Source organism: Stegostoma tigrinum, chromosome 21 (assembly GCF_030684315.1).
Source record: "Stegostoma tigrinum isolate sSteTig4 chromosome 21, sSteTig4.hap1, whole genome shotgun sequence".
NCBI classification, from domain to species: Eukaryota; Metazoa; Chordata; class Chondrichthyes; order Orectolobiformes; family Stegostomatidae; genus Stegostoma; species Stegostoma tigrinum.
In genome coordinates this window covers 248,410-262,376 of record NC_081374.1, presented here as the reverse complement: position 1 = coordinate 262,376, position 13,967 = coordinate 248,410, and the positions used below count along the sequence as shown (strand labels likewise).

At 44.3% G+C, this 13,967-nt stretch overlaps 1 protein-coding gene across 2 annotated transcripts in view; it reads right to left on the bottom strand.

Moving 5' to 3' along the window:
- slc6a17 (solute carrier family 6 member 17) overlaps positions 1–13,216 on the bottom strand; it is an 86,632-nt gene extending 73,416 nt beyond the window's left edge. The window contains exon 1 of one of the 2 annotated variants that reach the window (XM_048553418.2): positions 12,695–13,216. The gene's annotated coding sequence lies outside the window, so the exon portion shown is untranslated. The remainder of the gene's footprint in view (positions 1–12,694) is intronic. The other variant, XM_048553417.2, reaches the window with a different exon arrangement.
- Positions 13,217–13,967: the final 751 nt, after the last annotated feature.

Below are 13,967 nucleotides of genomic sequence, written 5' to 3'. Positions count from 1 at the left end.
AGGATTATTTTCATTAGAAAGACGTGAGGTGGGGGCCTGATTGAGGTCTACAAAATCACGAGGGGTATAGACAACGTGGATAGCCAGAAGCTATTTTCCAGAGTGGGGGACTCAATTACTAGGGGTCATGAGTTCAAAGTGAGAGGAGGAACGTTTATGGGAGATATGTGTGGAAAGTTCTTCACGCAGAGTGTGATGGGTGCCTGGAACGCTTTGCCAGCGGAGGTGGTAGACGCAGACATGATAGTGTCTTTTAAAATGTATCTGGACAGGTAGGAATAGGAGTAACCGGGAGGCAAAGTACAGGGCTAATGGTAAGATTCTTAGCAGTGTAGATGAGCAGAGAGATCTTGGTGTCCATGTACACAGATCGTTGAAAGTTGCCACCCAGGTTGACAGGGCTGTTAAGAAGGCATACAGTGTTTTAGCTTTTATTAATAGAGGGATCGAGTTCTGGAACCAAGAGGTTATGCTGCAGCTGTACAAAACTCTGGTGCGGCCGCACTTGGAGTATTGCGTACAGTTCTGGTCACCGCGTTATAAGAAGGATGTGGAAGCTTTGGAAAGGGTGCAGAGGAGATTTACTCGGATGTTGCCTGGTATGGAGGGAAGGTCTTACGAGGAAAGGCTGAGGGACTTGAGGCTGTTTTCATTAGAGAGAAGAAGGTTGAGAGGTGACTTAATTGAAACATATAAAATAATCAGAGGGTTAGATAGGGTGGATAGGGAGAGCCTTTTTCCTAGGATGGTGACGGCGAGCACGAGGGGGCATAGCTTTAAATTGAGGGGTGAAAGATATAGGACAGATGTCAGACGTGGTTTCTTTACTCAGAGAGTAGTAAGGGAATGGAATGCTTTGCCTGCAACGGTAATAGATTCGCCAACTTTAGGTACATTTAAGTCGTCATTGGATAAGCATATGGACGTACATGGAATAGTGTGAGTTAGATGGGCTTGAGATCGGTATGACAGGTCGGCACAACATCGAGGGCCGAAGGGCCTGTACTGTGCTGTAATGTTCTATGTTCATGGATGGGCCGGGAGCAAAGGGATTCAGACCATTAGATAATAGATGACAGGTTTAGACAGAAGATCTCGATCAGCGCAGGCTTGGAGGGTCGAAGGACCTGTTCCTATGCTGTAATTTTCTTTGTTCTTTGTTCTACTTGGATGTGAACATTGGAGGTATGATCAGTATGTTTGTAGATGGCACCAAAATTGGAGGTGCAGTGGACAGAGAAGAAGATTACCTCAGAGTACAACGAGAAACTGATCAGATGGGCCAAGGATTGGCAGATAGAGTTTAATTTACAGAAATGAGGTGCTGCATTTTGGAAAGACAAATCAGAGGATTTGTGCTCTTAATGGTAAGCTCCTGGGGATTGATGCTGAACAAAATGGAGGAAGGGTAAGTCACTCCCTTGAGAGTCACGTCCTTTTTTTGTCCTGGCTTCTTTGTTTCCTCCCTTCTTCTCTCTCCCTCTGTAGTAATTTTATCAGCACCCTACCCACCCCTTTTAACTACCTAGCTCGGGTGGAGGGAAGGAGCTGGCTCATGACCAGGAGCCACGTGGCACTGAGTGCATGGGGTGTGTCTGCGGTGATGGAGGATTGAGCAGGGGCTGGAGCAAATGGTGGCGGATCCAGAGTGGGGCCGGTGAAACAGCGGCAGTGAGAGGGGGCCAGGGAGACGGCTGCGAGTGAGTGTGGGGGCAGGGTCAGGGGCCAGCGAGGCAGCTGGGAGTGGGGGCGGGGGCCGGGGAAACTACTGGGAGTGGGGCAGGGGCGGCGGCTAGGAGTGGGGGCAGGGGCCGGGAAGGCTGCTTGGAGTGGGGCAGGGATGGCAGCTGAAAGTGGAAGCGGGGGCCAGGAGACTGCTGGCAGTGGGTGCAGGGGAGGTGGCTGGTCGGGGTACTCAGATGGAGGTGTGGCATGGGCTGGAAAGGTCAGAGTGGGACTATGGGCAGTGGAAAAGAAAGTTGGACTCTTCTAAATTAACTTCTTTTTCTTATCTTATTCTAAGTTAATGTTAATGGTGCCATGTATGTCCAACAAGGATACACACTTCTCACTGTATTTTTCATTGAATGCATATCGCAATAAATAAATAAATGATTCAAAGAGACCTTGGAGTCCAAGTTCATAGTTCCTTGAAGGTGGAGTCACAGGTAGACAGGTGTTTGGTATGCTTGCCTTTATTAGTCAGTGCATTCTGCATCCTGTCACTGTCCTACTACAACCTACAACAGCCTACCATGCCATCCACAACTCCACCAACCTCCGTGTCATCTGCAAACTTATTAACCCATCCCTCCACTTCCTCAGCCAAGTCATTTACAAAGATCACAAACAGCAGAGGTCCAGAACAGATCCCTGCAGAACACCACTGTTCACCGAGCTCCAGGCTGAATACTTTCCATCTACTACCACCGTCTGTCTTCTATTTGATGTTTTGTATCCAGACTGCCAAATTTTCCCAAATCCCATGCCTTACTTTCTGAACGAGCCTACCATGTGGAACCTTATTAAATGCCTTGCCAAAATCTATATACACCACAGCCAGTGCTCTACCTTCATCGACGTGTTTCGTCACATCCTCAAAGAATTCAATGAGGCTTGTGAGGCATGACCTGCCCCTCACAAAGCCATGCTGACCATTTCTAATCAAACTGTGCTTTTCCAAATAATCAGAAATGCTATCTGTCAGAATCCTCTCCAATAATTTGCCCAGCACAGAGGAATATGGGCCAAATACTGGCAAATAGGACTAGAGTCGTTTAGGATATCTGGTCAGCATAGAAAAGTTGGACCAAAGGGTTTATTTCTGTGTGGTACATCTTTATGACTGTATGACCAGGTCTGTTGGAGACTCACTGACAGAGACTGATCGCTGTGATTCAACATCATCTGTTATTGTCTCATGCAACCAGCAGGATTACAAAAGAACATAAGAAATGGGAGGAGTGGGTATTTTGACCCCTCACACCTGCCCTGCAATTCAACAAGATCATGGCTGATCTACCCCAGGCCTCAGCTCCTCTTTCGTGCCAGCTCATCATAGCTCTCAACCGGCTAATAATTGGGAAAAAAAATCTACCTCCCTCTTCTTTAAATGTTTTCAGTGATCTAGTCTCTAAGGCATTGGGGTGAAAGCTTCCAAACATTCATTATCTTCTGGGAGAAGACATTCCTTCACATCTCAGTTTGAAATGTTTTCTTCCTATTCTCCAACTACATCATCTAATTTGAGACTCCTAATGTGGAAACATCTTAACATCTCTCCTGTCAATTACCCTGAGTCTTGTTTATTTCAATAAGATCATCCCTCAATCTTCTAAATTCTAATGAATAAAGACTGAACCTATTTATCTGTTCTTGATGAGTCAACTTCATCAAAGGAATCAACTTAGTGAGATAACAAGGTGTAGAGCTGGATGAACACAGCAGGCCAAGCAGCATCAGAGGAGCAGGAAGGCTGATGTTTCGGGCTTAGACGCTTCTTCAGAAATGAAATTCGTACTATCTCTCTCAATCAACTTAGTGAATCTCTTTTGTGCATTCTTTCTTAAATATGAGGATCAAAACTGTTCACACTAATCTCACCAATACCCTACAGTTATAACGATGTGAATGGAAACAAAGCGTTCGCAATCCTCAGCAAGTCTAGCGGGATCCACGAAGAGGCAAACGGAGTTAACATTTTTTGTCTGATTTAACTCTTCTTCAGAACTCGTGTTTTATGTTCAAGTTTTGAAGTAGAATCATATTGGAACTGAAATGTCAACTGTTTCTCTCCTCACAGATGCTGTCAGACTCAAGTTTCTCCAGCACTTCCAGTTTTTATTTCAGATTTCCTGCAGATGCAGTATTTTGCTTATATTTGAGCGTAACAAGATTTCCTTGCTTTTAAACCCCAATCCCCTAACAATAAAGGCCCAATTCAATTTTTCTTCCTAATTATGCCATGCATCCACATACTAACATCTTGTGTTTCATCCACAAGAACGCCAAAAGCCCTTGGCCCTGCAATTTTTTTGAAATCTATTTAAGTAATATTCTGCCTTTTGATTCTTCCTACCAAAATGGACGGCCACTTTCTTACATTAAACTCCACTACCAGATTTCTGTCCATGTACTCAACCTATCTACAACACTTGGTCAATTTCTCGTGTCCTCTTCACAACATATCCTTGCATCTATTTTTGTATCTAAGATTTTGGCGTAGATCTATATTTTGTATCATTAGCAAATGTGGATGTATTAAACTCTGCCTTCACCTACAAGTCATTAATATAAATACGTAGTAACTAATTAAGATCCTAGGATTGATCCTTGTGGCACTTCACTTTCTTTCCAAACTGAAAATGGCCCATGCTCCCAACTCTGTCGTCTGTGTTAACCAATCTTCAATCCATGATAATATATTACTCCAATACAGTGAGCTCCTATATTGTGCAATAACGTTTTCTATCAAATGTTTTCTGGAAATCCAAATACATAACATTGACCAGTTCACCTTTTCATCAACTTTGTTATATCCTCAAAAGAACTCTAACAGATTTGTCAAATATGGCTTCCCTTTCACAAATCTATTTTGATTTTGATTGTGTTCAGCCTTTTCTCAATGTCCTGCTATTTCTTCTTTAATAATAGACAATAGGTGCAGGAGTAGGCCATTTGGCCCTTTGAGCCAGCACCACCATTCATTATGATCATGGCTGATCATCCACAATCAGTACCCCGTTCCTGCCTTATCCCCATAACCCTTGATTCCTATCTTTAAGAGCTCTATCCATCTCTTTCTTGAAAGTATCCAGAGAGTTGGCCTCCACTGCCTTCTGGGGCAGAGCATTCCATATATCCACTACTCTCTGGGTGAAGACATTTCTCCTCAACTCTGTTCTAAATGTTCTACCCCTTATTTTTAAGCTGTGTCCTCTGGTTCTGGACTCACCCATCAGCAGAAACATGGTTCCTGCCTCCAGAGTGTCCAATCCTTTAATTATCTTATACGTCTCAATCAGATCCCCTTTCATCCTTCTAAACTCAAGTGTATACAAGATCAGTCGCTCCAATCTTTCAACATATGATAGTCCCGCCATTCCGGGAATTGACCTCGTTGATAATGGACTATTTCCCAATGACAAATGTTAGGCTAACTGGCTTATTTTCCACTTTCTATTTCCCTCCATTCTTGATCACGGTGTCATATTGGCGTTTTCCAACTTGCTGCAACCCCTCTAGAATCCAGAGAGTTCTACAGTGTTTCCACCACCACCTCTGCAGCCACTTCCTCTTAAACCCTTCGATGCTGGCCATCAGGTCAGTGATCAACTTGTCTGCCTGACGTTCCACTAATTTGGCAAATTTTTGTCCTTGTAATAGATTTTTGCTCCCATTTGTACATTGCTTATCTGTGGGGTGTTTATAGTGTCCTCCACCATGAAGTCTGATGCAAAATATTGCTTTAAATAACTTGCTGTTCCCTTGTTCTCATATTAATTCCCAATCTCCAAGGTACCATGCATAAATTCAAGGGAGTAAATACTTTATATACCTAAGGACGCTTTTGTTGTTTGTTCTTATTCTTCTCATCAATTTATTTTCATAACCAATTCTCCTGTTAGCTTTTTAGTCATCTGTTGCTAATTCCTAAAATAAATTGTAATCCTCTGGCCTAGTCTTTGATTGGATACTCTTCTTGACTGCTTTTGTTAGCAACGGCCAGTTCATCCTTCTTTTTGTGGAATAACCTGTTGTTGAGAATTATAAAATATCTGCTTAAATGTCTGCCACTGCCCATCCGCTGACTTTCCCCTTACTCAGCCAGCTTTAGACAACTCTTTCTTCAGTAATTGCCTTTACTTACGTACAGGTTCAAGTTTGTCTCCAAACTAAATTTGAAATTCATTCTGGTGTGATCATTATTCTCAGAGGATTCTTTAACTACTAAATCTCTAATGACTCCTACTTCATTACACATTACTAGATCTAAAACAGCCTGTTCTGCATGGATTGTGCAATGTGTTTCTTGATGGTGCAACCTCCAATGTACTCCTACAAATTTATCTTCCATGTTACCCTTGACCATGTGATTTGTCCGAGCAGGATTATAGAGAAACAGAAGGATCCAGATCCATTTTCAAATTCCTGTCTTCCTCGACAATATTCTATAGGTATCCCCATTCACTGTTCCTGGAATTACCATAAAGAGAAAAAGACTTGCATTTTTGTAGTGCCTCAGGACATTACAAGGTTCTTCAGAGTGAATTAAGGACTTTGGCATGCAATCCTGTTGAGACTTAGGAAATGCAGCAGAAATTGATGCAAAGAATATTCTAGCAACATTGAAATAAATCATTTTAATTTTCTGATATTCTAAACATACTGGGAGAAGTCCTCCACAACTCCTAAAAAAATCCGGAAAACTTTTAATTTAGTGAATGGGCAATATAACTCTTGGATCAGCATCTCAACTGAAAAACAGTCACCAGCAGGGCTTCAGAAGTGTGCTAGTGTCAACCAGAATAACATATTTAGCTTCTGACCCAACATGTGAGTTCTCACACTCAGCCAACAAACACTGTAATTTATAACTTTTATTAGATTCGATTAGGTATTTTCACAAGTAACACTTGGTTTGAAATGGCTTCCAGGATGCCCTCTGCCCTCCATGAGCTGATGTGGCAGTTTATAACAAAGCAGATGATAGAGAGATGGCAGCAATATTAAGCAATTATTTCACTTTGGTATTTACCAAGGAGACAAAACAGTTACACATGATGCTGAAGGAAAAAAAATGCATTTAATGAAAAGGGAGGGTGTATTGAATAAAGTCAACAAATTCTAAGAGGGTACATTCTCAGGTCCCTGCAGTTTAAAACAATTTTATTTATAAATTATCTAAGTTTAATTTATTTAAATAATGGGGCAGCACAGTGGCTCAGTGGTCAGCACTGTTGCCTCACAGCACCAGGGACCTGGGTTTAATCCCATCCTTGGACACTAACTGTGTGGAGTTTGCATATTCTTCCCATGTCTGTATGGGTTTCTGCTGGGTGCTCCAGTTTCAACTCTCAGTCCAAAGATGTGCAGGTTAGGTGGATTGGCCGTGTTAAATTGCCTGTAGTGTCTAGGGTGGGAAATGCTAGGGATAGGGTGTGTTTGTGTCTGGGTGGGATGATCTTCGGAGGGCTGGTGTGAACTCAATGGGCCAAATGGCCTGTTTCCACACTGTAGGGATTCTATGATCCCATGAAATAAATATTTATTTTTACACAGAGGGTGGTGGGTACCTGAAAAGCACTGCCAGGAGAAGCTGCAGAAACAGATATGACAGCAAAGTTTAAAAGGTATTTAGACAGATACATGATCAGGTTGGAATGTGAGAATAACATAGAATAGCATCATGGGTGGCACTGACGTGGTGGGCCAAAAAGCCTGTTGTGGTGCTGTGCTGAACTACGTTGCAACAGGGTTGCGTGTGTGCGTGTGCGTGTGTGCACGTGACTGGAGCCCAGTGTGTAATGATGTATCAGACATCACTGTTGTGTCCCTTATTATTTGCGTTATTCATAAATGATGTCCATAAGAAGGTGGAACAAAGACAAGTAAGAATGCAGATGACTCAACAATCGACTGGGTGTTTGGCAGTGAGAAAGAGTTATTAGATTACAGAAGGATATAGACAGATTGGTCAGATGGGCAGATCATTGGCAGCTGGAATTTAATCCTGATAAATATGAGGTGATGAATTTCAGAAAAATAAACAGAACAGTACTCAATGAATGGTAAGAAGGCCAGAGGAACAGAAGGCTCTTAGGGTCCGTGTCCACAGATCTCTGAAGGTTGCAGGACAGGTTAATAGTGTAGTTAAGAAAGTCAACCAAGTTGAAACAGTGCATTTGCCTATATCAGTTGTGGCACTGAATGTAACAACAGGATGACTGTGTTAGATCTGTTCAGGACTTTGGATAGAACACAGCAGGAGTACTGTGTGCAGATCTGGTCACTGTGCTAAAGGAAGGTTGCACTGGAGGGGGTGCAAAGGAGATTTACCAGGATGTCACCTGGAATGGAGCATTTCAGTGATGGAAAGGTTGGACAAGATTGGGTTGTTTTCTTTAGAACATAGAAGGTTGAAGAGGATCTAATAAATGGTGTGTAAAGATTATGACAGACATGGCAAGATGAATAGAAAGCAGCTGTTCCCCTTAGTTCAAATAACAAAGGGATACAATTCTGAAGTGAAAAGCAGATAAAAAGCTTTTTTACTCAGGGGGTGATGGGAATCTTGAATGTACTGTCTGGGAGGATAGTTGAGGAGGAAACCTCACAACCATTAAAAACTACTTTGATGAATACCTGAAGTGTCATAACATCAAGGCTACGGGCCTAGTGCAGGAAAGTGAGGCTAGTCTAGGCAATAGTATATTTTAGGATGCACAGGCTCAAAAGTGTATAAAGATTGTGATTATCTGGCTCAACGGTAGATTTGAAAAGGAAAAATCTTGCCTGGTTAATTTTTTTTGAGGAACTAACACTACAGATAGACAATAATTTATCCGGAATTTCAAAAGGTCTTCAATAGGATACCTCATACCAGACTATTGATTACAGTCAGAGAATGTGGAGTCAGGAACAAGCAGCAGAATGAATTTCACACTACCTTCAGGACAAATAGAGAGTGAGCGTACAAAGGAGTTATTCAGAGTGGCAAAATGGAAGATAGTAGTCCGCAAAGATCGGTGCTGTTTCCACGGCTGTTCACAATTTGCAGTAACAATTTGGACTTGAGTCAGAACATAATTTCTAAGTCTGTGAATGATACCAAATTCTACGATGGAGACAGTCGACACTGAAGGAACTGCAGGAAATTAGAGCAGGACAGAATAAACATGCAGAATGGAAAATAATGTGAATGCAGGTCAACACAGGCAAAAGTGAAGCTGTATATTTCAGCAGGAAAATGATGGAGGATACTTATCACATTGAAGATGCCAATGTGGCTTTGAGAGGAACGGAGGATCTCAGATACAAATACATCAAAAGCTGTGTTACAGGTTAGCAAGACCAAAACAACCAGTTTTATTTCCAGACAGAGAGAAGGGAGGTCATGTTGTGGCTGCACTGAACCTTGGTAAGAGCAAACATCAAGTATTGTGTTCAATGATGGTCACTGTAAGGCACTGGAGAGGCTGTGGGGGGAGCATTGACAAGGATGATACTGGAATTCCCATTGTTACTGATACTGCAAAGGCATGGATTTACCCATCAGGAAGAGATTCACAGACTGGGTCCCTGCTCACCTGCAAACACGCAGAGGGGTGACCTCACAGTTATGAGTGAAGGAGGAATAGGTATGGGGTGGTTATATGCAGCCACATGAACTAGGAACAGCTATAGACTATTCAGCCCCTTGAGCTTGCTTCACCATGCAATAAGGTTGTGGCTGATCTGTTTATTTAGAATCTATATGCCCACCTACTTTGAAAAAGTTTGATTACTCTGCCTAACAAGAACTTATCCTCCTGTCTTAAATACATTTAACAACATTTACCATCACCCGAGGTAGAGCTCCAAGGTTACCTCATCAAAGATCTCCTCATCGATAAATCAGCAACCCCTAATTTTAAAACAGTTCTGGATCTATACGCAAGTGGAAACATCCTTCTGATACCTATTTTATAAACATTGTTCAGGATCTTGTACATTCCAAACAGTCACCCCCTCCCTCTTCTAAACTGTAGTCCAAACAAGCCCAATCTGTCCAATCTTTCTTGAAAAGCCAACATGCTTATTCTAGGTATCAATGCAGTAAAAACTCCTCTGAACCAACACCCAATCATTTAGAGATAACACAGTGTGGAGCTGGAGAAACACAGGAGGCCAGGCAGCAATTACAGGAACAGGAATAATACAGTGTGGAGCTGGAGGAATACAGCAGGATAGGCAGCATCAGAGGAGCAGGAAAGTTGATGTTTTGGTTTGGGATTCTTCTTCAGAAATGCCCCATTTCTGCCTGGCCTGCTGTGCTTCTCCATTTCCAAACTGAGTTGCCTCTGACTCCAGTATCAGCAGTTCTTACGATCTCAAAATTGTTTAGATCCTTCCTCATGGAAGGAGACGCAGAATTCTAAACAATGATGACATGCCCTGAGCAACTGAAGCTTCACACAGGAACGGAGAGAAGCTGGCCATTCAGCTCCTCATGCCCGCTCCACAATTCAACGTGATCACAGATGATCCTTTACTTCAAAGCTATACTCCCACTCTCTCCCTATGGCCCTTGACACCTTTGCCACTAAAGTATATGTTTTTCTTAAATCTATTCAGTGACTTGGCCTCCACAGTGACAGAGAATTCCACAGGTCCATCCAAAATATCCTATCCCATGTGTGGAGACTATGACCCTTGGGTCTATATCCTGGCCATTGTAGTCCCTCCAGCCAGTCCTGTCCTGTCAGAATTTTACATATTTCAGTCAGGTCTCCTCTCAATCACTAAATCTCCGGGGAACATAGACTTGGTCAGCCAGGTCTAGGAAGGACATTGAACATTACAGCACACTACAGGCCCTTCGGCCCTCGATGTTGTGCCGACCTGTCATACTGATCTCAAGCCCATCTAACCTACACTATTCCATGTACGTCCATATGCTTATCCAATGACGACTTAAATGTACCTAAAGTTGGCGAATCTTCTACCAATGCAGGCAAAGTGTTCCACTCCCTTACTACTCTCTGACTAAAGAAACTACCTCTGACATCTGTCCTATATCTTTCACCCCTCAATTTAAAGCTATGCCCCCTTGTGCTCGCCGTCACCATCCTAGGAAAAAGGCTCTCCCTACCCACCCTATCTAACCCTCTGATATTTTTATATGTTTCAATTAAGGAGGTAATTCAACTTGCAGGTAGAGTCCGTAATTAAGAAAGCGAATGTAATGTTGTGGTTTATCTCAAGAGGGTTGGAATATAAAAGCAGCAATGTGCTTCTGAGACTTTATAAGGCTCTAGTTAGGCCCCATTTAGAATACTGTGTCCAATTTTGGGCCCCACACCTCAGGAAGGACATACTAGCCGTGGAGCGTGTCCAGCGGAGATTCACACGGATGATCCCTGGAATGGTAGGTTTAACATATGATGAACGGCCATTAGAGTTTAGAAGGTTGAGGGGAGATCTAATAGAAACTTGCAAGATAATATGTGGTTTAGAAGGGGTGGGCGCTAGGAAGTTGTTTCCGTTAGGCGGGGAGACTAGGACTCATGGGCACAGCCTTAAAATTACAGGGGGGTAAATTTAAAACTGAATCGAGATGACATTTCTTCAGCCAGAGAGTGGTGGGCTTGTGGAATTCATAGCCGCAGAGTGCAGCGGAGGCCGGGACGTTGGATGCCTTCAAGGCAGAGATCGATAAATCCTTGATCTCAAATGGAATCAAGGGCTACGGGGAGAGTGAGGGAAGTGGTGTTGAAATGCCCATCAGCCACGATTTAAATGGCAGAGTGGACTTGATGGGCCGAATGGCCTTACTTCCACTCCTATGTCTTATGGTCTTCTGGGAGGGTGAGGGGATGGGGGTGGGCAGTTGCTGTGCAGAGAAAGGTGGTCATGAGGATAGAGATGAGATAACTGTGTTGAACAGGAGAAAGGATGAAGGGGGAGAGAGAAGGAGCAAGTGAGGGAAAAGCTGAATGAGGAGGGGTTGAACATGTTAAAGACTGATTGTTATTAACAATTGAGACTGCGAACATGAAAGGGATAGCTCCTGACTGTACCAGGATCTCCTAGAAAGCAGGCCATTCAGCCCATTCACTTGGCTCCCTTCTCTGAGGGTAAGAAACAGATGTTAAAATAATCTAGAATTCCCAACATTTGTCTTTTTCCATTTTGAAATCCAATCAGTGCATTTTTTTTTCAGGACAGTGAGATGGATGGGAATAATTCAGAGTGAAAGCGGGGCCAAGGGTTTTTCTGAGGCAGGGGCAGGTCCTGCGGCTGCTGGAACTAGGGGCTGACAGTCAGAGGCTGCGGCTTGGATACTGATCCTTCACTCCCTGCAGCGGAAAGGCACTGCCACCATGCCACCCAACCTTCAATCCCAAATCCCAAGCCCACATCCCAAAGCAACTTCCCAAATCCCCAACCCATCTCCGGAATCCCAAGCCCACATCCCAAACCCACTTCCCAAATCCCCAACCCACCTCCCAAATCCCAAGACCACATCCCAAACCCATGTCCCAATTCCCAAATCCTAAACCCACAATCCAAATCCCAAACTCACCTCCCAAATTTGAAACCCACATCCCAAACCCCAAGCCCACATCCCAAATCTTAAACCTACCTCTCAAATCCCAAACTCACTCCCAAATCCCAAACCCACATGCCACCCTCATCCCTAATCCCGCCCCCAGTCCCAAATCCACAATTACAATTAGGAAATTCATTCAATGTAAAGTCGCCTCCCACCCCAGTCCCGTATCGAGAAATATTACTGAATCTCCGCACAAAACAAAAATCTAAAAACGGCGTTTTTCAGAAGCCGACATTTCCTCGGGACGGGAGGGGAATGTGAATCCCTCAGCGTTCCCACCACCGACAGGCTCCGGGTGCCGGGGAAAGGGGCGGATTTCCCACATATTGTCAGTAAAACAGAATAACTGCCGCCCCAGGAACAGAAAGAATGACCTACCGGCCGGGAATCAGTACCGATGCAGACAGTACGCCAGGCGCTGGACAATCAGGAGCTGATCAGGTTTGAGCTAGAGCCGCACAGAAAGGTCCCAATCTCCAAGCAGCAACGTCCGTGCGCTTTGACGCAGGAACACATCACCCCGCCCAGAACCCAGCGTCCGGGGACTGAGGGCAGCCGAGAGCGCTCAGTTGGGTCCACTGCTGGCGGCTGTGGGGCGAGAGCAATTGGGAGGAGGGCTAACTGGAGTTAGAAGGCAGTTGGAGAGGGGTAACAGACAGCAACGGGGCAACTGAAGAGAGGGGCAGCTGTACAGGAGAGGGCAACTGCGAGACACTAAGGGCAAATGGAAGGAGGGTATGGAAACCAGTGGCAACTGAGGAGGGGGCAGTTGGGTGAGAGTCAGCTTGAGGGCACAATGCTAGTGGAGGGGGCAACTAGGGTCATGAGGACAATGTAACTTGCAACTGAGATGGGAGGCACGTTGAGGAGTTAACTCTCCGGTTGAGAAAGCTCCCGCTATTGCGTGTGTTTCTCTTGGCGGGGTTGGGGGGGGGGGTGTCGGCGGAATCCCTCGTCTTTTTCCTGTGAGGAGAGGGGGTTAGTGAATGTGCACCCCTCCTCACTATGTCTCGGGTGGAGGTTAGCTCCGTTTTCTCCTGTCTGGGAGGAGATAGCTGTGAACGTGCCAGGACGCAAGCCCTAACACTCTCTGTAAAGCGTGCGTCAGGGCTCAGTTTGGGAAGTTGGGGGCAAATAACATGTTGTCAAAGCTAGGGCCTGACGCAAGGCTGAGTCAATGCCAGTGACGTCAGCGTGTGTTCTCAGGCGCACTGTGGAGTGCGGGAGACTGAGGGATTCATTGTCAATAATATTGCCATCGTGCACTGATAAGGGATGACTGAAATATTTTCGGCGATGCTTTTCTCTTTGTGAAATTCACCTTTCTTTTCAATCATTCAGGGATGTGTGCATCACTAGTTAGATCAGCTTTTATTGCCTTTCCCTAGTTACTCCTTGAGAAGATGGTGCTGAGCTGTCTTCTTGCAGTCCACGTAATTCAGATAAACCCAGAATGCTATGGGGGGAGGGAATTCCAGGATTTTGATCCAGCAACGGTGAAAGAATAGTGATATATTTTCGAATCAGGATGATGAGTGACTTGGAGCGAAACTTGCAGTTGGTGGCGTTCCCATGTATCTTAAGGGGTTGAGGTCAGGGGTTTGAAAGGTGCTGTCAAATGACCCTTGGTTTAAACTGCAATGCTTCTCAG